The sequence below is a fragment of the Castor canadensis genome, chromosome 1 (genome assembly GCF_047511655.1).
Source record: "Castor canadensis chromosome 1, mCasCan1.hap1v2, whole genome shotgun sequence".
NCBI lineage: Eukaryota > Metazoa > Chordata > Mammalia > Rodentia > Castoridae > Castor > Castor canadensis.
The window spans coordinates 150,649,041-150,661,301 of record NC_133386.1 but is presented as its reverse complement, the minus strand read 5'-3'; the positions used below and the strand labels follow the sequence as shown (position 1 = coordinate 150,661,301).

General features: G+C 47.4%; 1 protein-coding gene across 18 annotated transcripts in view; it reads right to left on the bottom strand.

Annotated features, from left to right (window-relative positions):
- The window catches only part of Mical2 (microtubule associated monooxygenase, calponin and LIM domain containing 2), a 207,554-nt gene that overhangs the window by 165,658 nt on the left and 29,635 nt on the right, over positions 1 to 12,261 (bottom strand). For 15 of the 18 annotated variants that reach the window (XR_012435654.1, XM_074041563.1, XM_074041572.1 and 12 more), the window contains one exon: positions 4,507 to 4,595. The exons of the other annotated variants lie outside the window; for them this stretch is intronic. The gene's annotated coding sequence lies outside the window, so the exon portion shown is untranslated. The remainder of the gene's footprint in view (positions 1 to 4,506; positions 4,596 to 12,261) is intronic. 18 annotated transcript variants of the gene reach the window in all.

The following is a 12,261-nucleotide window of genomic DNA, read 5'->3' as shown; positions in this document are numbered from 1 at the left end:
TTTCTCTCGGCACCACTCTAAACTCAGACATTTCTTAGGAAGTCATTTAAGTTTCAAAGAACAAAAATAAAGTAGACCTGATTTTCCCATGCACTAGCTGTTTTTTCAGAATCCAAAGCTAGTGTAAGAAGGCCAGTGTGGAGGGGCTAGGACGGGCCCAGCTTTCAGGAGGACTGAGGGGTCTGTAAACAGTGGGGCTTTGCAGACTGAGCTCCCCAACAGAGCCTAGCAAGAGGGGGTCAGCAAACACAAAAAGCTCCAGATCCTCAGGCAACTGCATACTTGCCAGATGGGAACATTTATCCTGGGCACATTCTCTACTAAAAGCAGAGAGTGGTACTTACCTTTTTCCCTAATCTATATTCATTCAGCAACAGTCACTGCTGCCTTAGCAACTGTGCACATCATTTTAGGTGCTGGGAATACAGAGATGAATCATGGTAAGGAAGACAGGGCAACAGAGATGAAGACAGGGTAACAGAGATGATGACAGGGCAACAGAAAAACACTTGTGGAATGTGAACAAAGCACATGGGACCCAGAACAGCAGGTGTCCAACAGAGCCTTGAGGAGGCTTTCCCGAGAGAAAAGTTCTAAAAAGCTCCCCTTCTACGGAGGAGGAGGGCTTCACTAGTGGACATTTCAGGCCAAGAAGACATCATAGAGAGGTGTGTGTGTCTGGAAGGAGCTGGTACAGTTAGTTGCAGTGACAGCAAGTTCAAGGCATCAGAAGTTCAGGATTGCTGAGGTGTGTGTCTGGGAGGGAGTGGAATTGGGTACAGGACAGACTGTGGTATGTGTCCCCTCTAGGGCAGGGGGTATTGACAGCTCCTGTACTGTACTTCCTTCCTCCCTCCCCTGCCACTGTGCTCAACTGAAGGGAGACCAGGTCATGACTCCTGCTGCAGGACACACAGTTTGCAGAGCTCAGCCAGGTTGACCTCCAGGAGGTCTTACCTGGGTGCCCTGGTCCATGCCATTCAACAAGCCCCCATTCTGGGAGGTCTGGCTCTGCCCAGCCTGGAAGAGACACAGATTCCTTCACAGATGCTCTGGGCTCCTCTGATATCCACGTGCTCCCTTTGGCATCCCTTGCATAAACACTGCTGCCTCTAGGTCTCAACTTTCCCCATGTGCCGTGCTTGCCACCCAGAGAGCACAAACGGAAAGCAGGACCCAATTGCTTTGTGGAGCAAATTAACATTCCCAGACTTTATCTATCTTTGGAAACACTTTGGTGCCAGCACTGAACACAGGGTGTAGTAGCTGGATGACAGATACAAGGCTACTAGGACTTGACTGCTATCTTGCAGTCCCTCCAGAAGACAGTCAAGTGGCCTTGGAGCTATGGGAGCCAGAGTCCAAAGTTCCGCTTAGTCCTTCCCTGCCCATGTGGCCTCCTACAAGCTACATAAACACAGAACAAGTTGCTGAGAAGAGGAAAAAAGATCCATGGATGATGGATGATGGAGCCTAGCTCTGGAGGCACACAACAGATGTGCTCGTGCCTGCTGCTACATCCATCCCACAGAGAGAATGCATCTGGGAGAATGCACCAGATTGAAAAAATAAGTTTTGCAAATCAGCTCTCTTGGTTGCCGACTTGTCTCAAATCACAACCATTTGGAGTATCAAGCTAGATTTGACTCCTAGACAATAATTTACAAACTGGAAGAACTTGTCTTCTCCCTTCAAAGAAAAATGAACCACTTAATCTTAGGGCTCCAGTGGAGAAGGAGCCAAAGTGGTGCTGAGGGTCCAGTGGGTGTGGGAGCCCCATGAACTAGTTCTTATCTAGGGTGTGATAAAGAGAGGTGGAGGGAGATGGCTGACAGGAGACAGGAGATAAGCACAGCATTGGATGCGTACCCCCACAGCTAGCTGTGCCAGGCTCAGACCTGCCTCCCTGGCTCTAAATAGACAAGTCTAAAACTTTCAAACTGGCTTGCTAGTTTAAGTCAAAGATCTTAAAGATGACTCTAACATCCATGGTGGGCAGTGTTCCTTATGGAGAAACATCAGAATATTCAGTCACACAAAACCGTGTGTGACCCTAGGCACATTATCTCATCTGTCTCAGCCTCAGTTTTTACATCTCTAAGACAGGAACAATCCTTCACAGGGAAGTAAGGAATAAATACTAGCAGGTATGTGATGTATTTAGCACCTGGTGGCTACATGATTACTAATGCTCATTACTGTTCTTTCAATGGAGCAAATGTCATCAAACCAAAAGGAAGGAGAGAAAGAAAAATAATTCATGACTTCTTCGACTAGCTTCCCAAAGCACTGGTGATGTGGCTCAGTAGTAGAGTGCTTGCCTAGTGTGTGCAAAGCCCTGGCTTCAATCATTAGTCCTAAAAAACACCCAAAAACACAAGCAAACAAAATCTACCAGCCTAGCTTCCAGGGTCAAGGAATTATAGACATCTTAAAACTAGAGGACCAGCTTCCAATTCAGAAGACCTGGATACAAACTTCTTAGCCTTGTAGCCTTGGACAAATCACTAAACTTGAGTTGTGCGTTCCACATATGTTAAGTGGGAACCTCAAACAGTAGTTCTGGTAATGAACCGAAATGCACAGGTACAGTGCGGTGTTGGGAATGATTTATAGGGGCCTGCCTAGCACTCACAAGGATACAGTGAGTCTGAGCCTCAAGCCTCTGCTTCTAGGGAACTGGGGTTCACTACCTCTCATGAACATGCTTCTCTGCCCCCAGAGAAAAAAGCCATGAATGTGTTACATCCAAGGATTTGGCTGACTCTTGTTAAATCTGTCTCTGTAAGCACCACCCAGCTAGTGCCTTCTTGGAGTTTGATATGTAATAGAAATAGAACCAACTAGCCGGAAATGTGAAAGATTCTGCATTTTCTGGGAAGAAACAAGATGTGATGCTGTTGTTTCTAAGAATAGCCTTGAAGCGGTTTGGGTTTTGCCAACTGGAGTCCCTTATTTGTGGTTTTTTTGCTCCTCTGCCTATGTGACTTCATGAGTCACAAAGCAATTCCCTTCCCCTGTCTCTGGCCACAAATCTGAACATTCAGGGCCTTGGACTCTAGGTGACAGTGCTGGTAATGGGCTCAGCCCACAGCATCTGGGAGACAAGGTCAAGGTTTGTGCAGCGTCCCAGAGCACCTTCCAAAAAGAGACAGGGTCTCCAGAGCCTAGCTCTGCTTGTGCACTCACATTTAGGACTCACATACCTTCTGCCTCCCCTGAGCCTCATCCCCTCTCAAATGGCAGTGGTGTGACCAGGCCTAGAAGAAATGGTGGCATTGATAAAAACTCAAGGAGGCTTGAGAAAGGACACTGAGCAGAAACTTCCCATAAGATAACCATTTGGCCCAGGAGAAAAGCTCAGTCTCAACCTCCTTCTCAAGGCCCACAGACAAGATCTGTTTCAAGGTCAATGCAATCTAAGAACAAACCCTTGTGCTATTTATAATGCCAAGCTGCCCCATCCAAGTCTACTATCTCCTGGGTCTACATCACCATCAGGCTAACCAATGACATAGGGTGTCTGCCTTGCGCTCGCAGCGGGTGGGAAGCACTAACAGTTCCAGTGCTGAGCTTCACATGCAGAAGACACTTAGTCATGGCTACTTGAGCACAACACCTGAGGTGAGGCACAGCCCTTGGCTGTGGCTGCATCTCTGCAGTGGCTAGCATGACAGGAACCTTGGTTCACAGGGGACTTGCAAACCCCAGTTTCCCACTGGCTTTCCATCTACCTGGGCACTAGGCAGCCGATCTGAATCAAAAGGAGCAACAAGTTGAGAAGGGATGGAAAGGGTCAATTTGTCCTCCTTGTGCTCTTCTTCCAGCGAGGTGTCCCCAGGTTTCCCTCAATCACCTCCACAATGGAATGGACATTACTTCCTACACCACCTATTCTGGTGGCCACCTACACTCTGGTGGCCACCCAGAAGAGAGTCTCAGGAAGTCTTCTCAGGCAGCTGTCTCTCCAAAGGTCTCTGCTGCTTGGTCTCATCCTTGAGACCACCCACAGGAGGTGGATGCCCTTTCATGGCAGCTAAACCGACACATGTAGAACTCTCTCATTTGTGCCTGGAGCTCCTCTAGAAAAGCCCAATGGACAGGCACACAGAGGCCCACTGTGGAAGCCCTAACAAGGTCTCTAGCTGCTATGGGACCCGGACACCTTCTCTGTCACCCACCTGCCCCAGACAGGAGCACTGGAAGAGACTCCAGGCCCACTGCAGGCCCTGACCTTTTGTACCTGCTTCTCTACTGTGAGTCCAGTCCTTCTGACCTGTAACCCTGCCCCACTCTTCAATGGTGAGTGAAATCCACTGGTCTGACTTCAAGTGGCCTCAGACCTCCTCACTTCCTTGCCTCTTAGAGTCACTCACAGCGACAAGCCCTGGAAAGACCTAATGAGTCAGTCACTACCCACCAGGATCTTGCTGCCTATGTTGGGAGACACCTGGACACCACTCAGCCACAGAGCCAGGAAGAGGGTCACCCATCAGGTACTCTCACCTGTATTGTCCTAGGATTCCTCAAGACAAGTATGGGCTGGTTCGTTCTCTCTCTCTCTTTCTCTCTCTCTCTCTCTCAGAAGTAAGAATCTTAAAAAAGAAAAAGTCATTTCAGAATGTGTCCATCTCCCTTTTCTGTAATGCAATTATAATTTTGCCATATGTGGCTGCTATTTTATGTGTGCATGTAGATATGTGTATATATATATATATATATATATATATATACACACACACACATATTATGAATTTTTAAACATTCCATGAGAATTTCTAACCATGCCCTACATCTAAGCCTCTCTTCAACCTTCTAGGAGAAGCAAAGAACTCTGGCCCAGTGTGAGAAGAGCTAGGCACAGCCTCGGTTGCCCCTGCCCCCTCAGCACTGCTTGGATACTCAGTGTGCCAGATGTATCTGTACCAGTCCCTTTGTAGCCAATGCCTCACTTAATCACCCTTGGTTGATGGGGAAGACAGAGATTTGGGGGTGATCAGTCTCTAGATAGCACACAGGTAATGAGAGGGGGTGCTGTGAGATAGGCCCAGCTCCCCCTCCTCAGAATCTATGCCCAGCCACCAGGCCACATGCGCTTGCAGAGGAAATGGCCTGGCCTGCCTCTTCTGAAGCTGCGGTATAAGCTGAATGGCTTAAGTTCTGTAGCCTCTGAAGTTTTGGGGCTTGGAGAGTCTACAAATGTCAGCCACAGGGTGTGTTCTCCTAAGTCATGATGTAACCCATCAACAAAAGATTAGGCAGTCCTTGTCTGTATTTCCTAAGTTTCTACCTGGAGCACACATGGTGTTTGTAACTCCCTTCCATGGACCGAGTCCAAGTCCAGGAATCTCCTCTCCCTGCCTGTTGGTCTCAGCACAGGAGGTTCTCATGCACCTCATTTTCCTCAGGCCCGAGAGTACTCAACACTCATGGAACTAGGCCTCCTAGGCCCATCCAGTTCCACAACACTATTTCCTATAGGAGACAAAGGGCCACCCTACACAAAGCCTTGCCACTGAGTTAACTAGTTAACTGACTTAAATTCTACCCTCCAGAACACAGGGCCCTCAAGGTCAGTATAGGAGGCCCTCTTCCAAAGAGCCATGCCCTTCCCATGGCAGTGTGGAATGGGGATGATAATATCACCCACCTCTATCTCAGTAGTGCCTGCAGGACCCCTGAAGTAACAAAATAAGCCAATAGACCAGACATGGTTGTGCACTCCTATAATTCCAGCACTCAGGAGGCAGAAACAGGAGAATCTCAAGTTCAAGGCTAGCTGAGCTATACAATGAGACCCTATCTCAAAAAAACAAACAAATTGAATAAACCAGTAGACAAAATAATACACATCTGGCTACATGCAGAGCCCACCTTACCTACAAACACTTGGCAGCCTATTCTGGATGCCCCAAAAAACTGTGTACTCAAAATTCCAGTTTTCAAGAGGTCAACTTGTCTCCAGATGGATAGAGGGAAGTATCCGCAGTAAGAAAGTTCAGAGACAGAAAAGAGAATGGCAGTTACCTGGGGCTGGGGAAGAGGAAATGGGGAACTCATGTTTAATGGGCAGAGTTTCAGGATGATGAAAAAGTTCTGTGGATAGATGGTGGTGATGGCTGCATGAAAACACAAATGCCTTAATGCTATTGGACTGCACACTTAAACATATTAAAATGGTAAATTTCATGTTATAAATATTTTTACCACAAAAGCAACAATAAAATGCATACAAAACAAAACCGACCACCAACTAAGAGTGGGAGTTGCTGAAGGCTAGAGCACAGAATGTGTGGCCTCATTAACAATAAGATTAATTTCTAAAGTACTGCTGAGCTAAAATGTAGTAAGCAAAATAAATCATTATGCTAATGAGGGAAGGTTTTAGTTGGTGAAGTACAATAATTTTTAACTTTTTTTCAAAGTCATCTAGGCCTCTCTTATTCTTCCCTCCAAATGTCATTTGAGTCCAGGAAGCTTCTGGACGCTCAGCCCCGGCCAAGTTCTCATTTTTTTAACTCTTGCTCTGCTTTCTGAGGCTCTCACCCCTGACACATCCTCCTCTTCTCCTACATGGCACCTGTGAAATCTTCTCCAACACTCCAGGGAAGCTGGGGGTACCAGTTTGTAGGTCTTAGCTTCCAAGGTCCAACATACATGGCCCTATCAGGCAGAACATTCCTGCCCCTGAGTTCCTATGGCCCTGTACAGTGCCACCAGCAGACTGCAGTCCCCCAGTTGCAGGCCATGTTTGACCCTGTGGGGAAACACGTTCCCTAAGAGCTCTTAGACTGGTCCAGATCAGCGCAGGTCTGTTGGGTGCCATCAGGCTTGAATAAGTGCAAACAATGACCATGTAATTAGACAAGCTCTGTCCCTCACATCAGGGCTTGGCATATTTTTTATTGAATAACATCCACTTTATGGATACTGGCTCTGAATCATTTTGATTCACTAGGAGAATCTTGTGGCCATGCAAAAATGCTTCCCATTTATAAAACAGTGTTGGCTCCATACTGTATTAAACTTGCTGCTCTTCAGCAGGGAACATGGACGTGAGCACATCTTTGCTCCGTAATTCCTAATCCTCCTGGCCTCTTCTCCAGACACACCCTCATCTCCCTACCCCTAACGCTTTCCCCAAACGGGTTGCCCTGATCTGGATTACAATCAGTTATTCTGTGTTGAAATTAAGTTTGTACTTCCCCGTTTCTAATCCCTAGCACAAGGCCTCTGCACAGTATGAGCTAAAGGAGTGAATGAATGTTCAATCTCTGCGAACATGATTGTTGACATTGAATGAGCATCTGTGACGTCTCAGGCAATGTGTTAAAGGTTTTATATGTATTGAAATGGTTAATTATCGTAACAAACCACGGCATTGCTAGATACTAATGCCACCCGCATTTTTCAAAGAATTAGAAAAGTCAGCATTTGCCCAACGTTACAGGGCCAGAGTGGTGAGCCTGTGATTGGAGGCCCCATAGCCTCAGAGGCTGTTCATCCTTAACTATCCCCACCCTGCTCTTACACAAGGTAGATGGAGCCAAAGTTATACAAGGACTACCTTGTACAACAAACCAAGCCTCGCTCTAGACCTTTGACTCATGATGTTCCCCAACCTTCTTTCATCAATTTCAAAACACCAAGATCTGTAGTAATGAGATCTTGAGGAATGTAGAAGGACAGTAGCTAACACACCAATAAACACTCAACTGAGAGATTACCTTCTAGCTATGGTGGACATAGCAATAGATAGGCTAGCTGACCTCCATTCCGGTTGCTCTTTCTTCCTGGGTCCTTTCTTGCAGCTGTGTGAGCTCAGGTGACCAAGTTCTAGGTCATGGAACATGACGAGGAGAAACTGACACCACTGGGAGGACTGACCCATAAGAAACCCATACACGATCCTCCATGCTCTTCCCCCTCCTCCAGAGCACAGCAGTCTTGGGAGCCACATGAAAGGTGGCAGAGCCACAGGAAGGAAAGAGCCAGGTTCCCCAGATGCACACTTGGAAAGCCCTTGATGACTTGAACACTTGGGGTTTTTGGTCTTTACATATATATGCAAAAAAAAAAATTGTAGTATTAAAGTCACCGAGAATGGGGTTTATCTGTTAGGCAGCAAACATCACCTTCACAAACACAGTAGGTATTAGTGGTGGGCATGTTAAACTTGTCCTGTGTTGTCAGAAGGCATTCCCTCCAACAAGGTCAGTCACATGGGAATCAACAGCCCTTTTATACCACCACTGTCGTATAACGACACCAGTGTTGTTGGCACCGATGTTGCCAACTTCTAACAACAGGTTCTGTCATTTGATGTCTCAGCTTCCATTAGTGCCTCAATGTCCTGGAAAAGTTGCTTGGACCTCAGAAATAAGCCTGCCCACCCTCTAGGTAGGCACCCCCACATACACTCCCTATCTTGAAAAAACACATCTTTTCCCTATTTGAATGACGTAAGGAAGGAGACTGGGACAGAGAAGCTAGTTTATTTCCCTGGTTTCGATAATACCCAGATGCTTGGCTCCTGAGGCTCTGCAAGCCCAGGTGATGTGGTAGAAAGAATATGAACCTCCGAAGCACTAAGCTCTCCCTTGAGCAATGCAGAGCTTCTGTGAAAATTACATACAGGGGCTTCTCACAGGATTGGGCTCCCGATGTGCTTGGTAAGTGTCACAGCTGACATCCAGCAAGGGAATGACTCCCACGCAACCCAAGCTGAACCTAGGCCAAGACTGATGCGGTTCCACATGGAAGGAGAGGGTTCATTTCCACCATTCCACTCCCCTACCCCAAACCAACTTTCAGCCTCTGCTGAAGTGGCACAGCTAGAAGCGTACTTCTCCCAAGTCTGCCTGGCAACACTGCTCCATTCCTGACTTGCTGAAATTAGGCCTAGGAACGTGAAGCCTTGAAATCAGTCTGAGGATGGAGAGGGATGTTGGTAAGAGGTCATAGTGCAGTGAACATGTCAAGGGCTTCACACTCACACCTGCTCTGCCGAGTGCACAGCACTGCGCCAGGAGCCCAGGGTGACCACAGAACTGTCCCGCTCCCGGCCATTCACCACCCACTGGTGTATGATGATCCGTCCTCTCAATGTCCTCTGCCCCCATTTTGAAGAACTGTGCCACTTGACTGCATTTTTCACTCCCCCCAAAGGATCTAGTGCTCAACAAGTTTTTTGTTGTTTCTGATTTGTGAAGTCCCTCCCAAAATGTGCCCAAATTCAATCTTAGTTAGATCTAAACTTGCCTTTATTGGAGAAAACAAAATTGTGCTCTCCCTTTTTTCCTTCCCAGCAAGGTCCCTAGGAGAATGTTCTATCACACACACACACACACACACACACACACAGCTTCAGGTCCATGTCATTACCCACTCTCTTTTCCTAAATCCAGTCTTCACTTACTAGGCTATGTTCTGAGATTTTGGTCTGTTGTAGAGTCTTTTTACATCTGCCCCTAAAAGTGAAGGTTCCTACCTTTGCCCTCCAGAACCTCGGCTGTCCTACAGTTAACCCGAAGCCTGGGTCTGGATGACTCGCTGGTTACAGCTCCCGTGTACACCTCTAGACTGCATTCCAGGCCATATGTCAACTGCCGAAGACATTTCCTTGACTCTCTTCCAGAGACCTCCCATGCAGGTAGTCAACTTTGCTGCACCTGCCCCCTCCTGCAGCCTGACCTCCGAATAACTCCTTCTGCACCAGGCTCGTGCCATATCCTTGAAGTCCATGTTCTCGGGCCCCTTGTTTCCTCATCTTGCAGAGCTGATGTCTTGTCTCCTCAATAGTTCTCCCCACCCCCCCACCACCATTGCCTCCAGTGCTTCCTGGGAGGTTCAGGTCTCACCTGCTCACTAGAACTCTCAAAGTCACCTCATCAATGCCTTTCCTACCTTCAGATTCACCTCCCACCAGCCTGCCAGCCTGGTCCTCAAACTGCTGCTAAAGAGATCATATCAGAAAGGCACAGGATTCCTGATCTGCAGGGTGAGGTTCAAACATCTTAGAGCAAAACAAAAGCTACCAACAGGATTTAGCCCTTATCTGCCCCTCCGGCCTCTCCTTCCATCACTCTCCAGCCCCTTGCCATCTAGAATTATGAACCCATCTGCAGCTCCCTGCCACTCTGAAGTCCTCCACACTCTCTTAACTGTGCCTTCACTTCCCTGGCCTGGTCCCTCTGTTTGGAACACCTATCCAGGCTCTGGTCACTTGGTGAAACCCAGCTGTCTTTACAGCTCCATAACCTCCAAGGTAGCTGAGTATCATAGGTCCCAGTTTGGACTCTGGAGTCGGGCAGACTGACTGCAAACCCTAACCCACCACTTACTAGGCATATGAGGTGTGATGAGTTATCTAATGGCTTTGAATCTCAGTTTTCTCATCCATAAAATGGGGATAATAATAGGTCTAACCTGCTGGGTTCCTTGAGGATGAAATACAATGATGCCTGACTTGGCACTATTCTTTGTGGCATTGTTCTTTGAAGTCTCACCTTGCCCTCCTCTTACCTCTTTTCCCACACTCTAGTGGGAAAAGGCTAGAGGCTGGCACCTGTACCTCTGGCAATGCCAGAGGTTCGGTAACAACGTATGGATAAAACCACAATTCAGGATATGTGGTGGCCTGAATTGTGACTGTTCATAAAAGCCTTGGGGTGGGGTGGGGATGGGGTCCCTGTACTCCTCACACAAGTGCAAACTCCCCCGCCAGGTTCCTCAAATCTTCCCCCATGCGACTACCATCATATAGCTCTCTCTCCCATGTTAGGCTTGGCTCCCAAAGACACTCAGCTTGCTCCGTGGCAGACCCCTTCTCCCACCCTGCTCAGATCTCACCCATCCTCTGAATTAAAATCAGCTCATAACACTGACTGAAGACCTGCTAGGAGCTGTGCCCGATGGGAGCACCACCGTCTGTTCAGGGAATGAAACTCCTGGGCTCCTTGGCAGTAGGTACAGCAAGGTGGGCACTGAGATGGCAGCTGCAGCATTGGGAAATGAGCACCTGAGAGCTGGAGAGAGGCTCCCGTGAAGGTGGCCCCAGCCAGGCCTAAAGGCTGAGTTGGAGTGTTCAGGGGCAAAAACGCTTGCCAGTCTCTTACCCACCTTTCTTTCCCTACATTGTTGTAACTCTGGGAGTCTATGCCAGAGGTCACCACACCTAGCTCCATAGCAGATTCACAGAAAATGCCCCAAAATTTAGTGTCCTGGGGCCAAACAGAATCTCTGCAGCCTGAGGTCCAAGTGGAAAAAATACTTGGAACTCCCCCAGGAATTCTGCGGACCAGGAAGGTTTGGAAACCAGTAGCCACTTTCAATTCTCTCCATTCCACTTACTGAGAAGCTGTGCTGCTATGCCCAGGCCCTTGCTACGCTGTGATGCCAGGTGAGCCAGGTATACCTCACCTCTCCTGAGGATTGGGATCTGGTGCAGGAGACACACAGAAATAATACAAAGTTCACCCAGGGTACTAAATAGGCCAGGCCACTGGCATTTCATTTAGCCCGATCTCATCCTGTCTTTTGTACACTAATTGTGTCTGGACAACTGATGTGGAAACTTAAGGAAAAGGCAAATTAATGTCTTTGTTTCTTTTCTGTTCCCCAGAGTATTTGCCTTGGTTCTGGATATTCTGTTGGTACTCAATCAATATTTATGATTCAAATAATTCAGCTTTCGTGCTATGTCCTTTCTTGATTAACTCATTCATTTATGAGTTGCCTACTGGTTTCCATCTTTGTAATCGCAGTGCTGTGTTGTTCTTGCTACCAGTCCATATTTGCTGATAAGTGAATGTTAACCAGTAAAAATCCATCTCAGAAGGGACGAAACTGCTTTCACTTCGAAGTTTTTAAATTTGAATTACAGACTTTTGATTTCAAGAATCATTTTCTGATATACAATTACACAGATTTGCTGTTTTTGTTGTCACTGCTATTAACAATGTTAATAACACCTTCTGAACCTCAGCAGGAGGCTGGCTCAGTATGAAAGGGAGGTATCTGTTCCCTCTATGACAAGTCCACCCAGCCAGCAGTCAGCTGGCCATGCCCTCTCCCTAGTCTCCACATAAGGGCCCGTAAATAGCATTCAGCCTTTACGAGCAGGTGTGTCCACCTGCACAGGCAGGTGAGCACTGCCTGAGTCAGAAAGGACTAAAAGGAACTGTTCAAAGCTTACCAGTGTGCCAGCATACCTGGGAAGCTAGGATTCAGAATTCAAATGAAAGATCTCCTATGCTACAG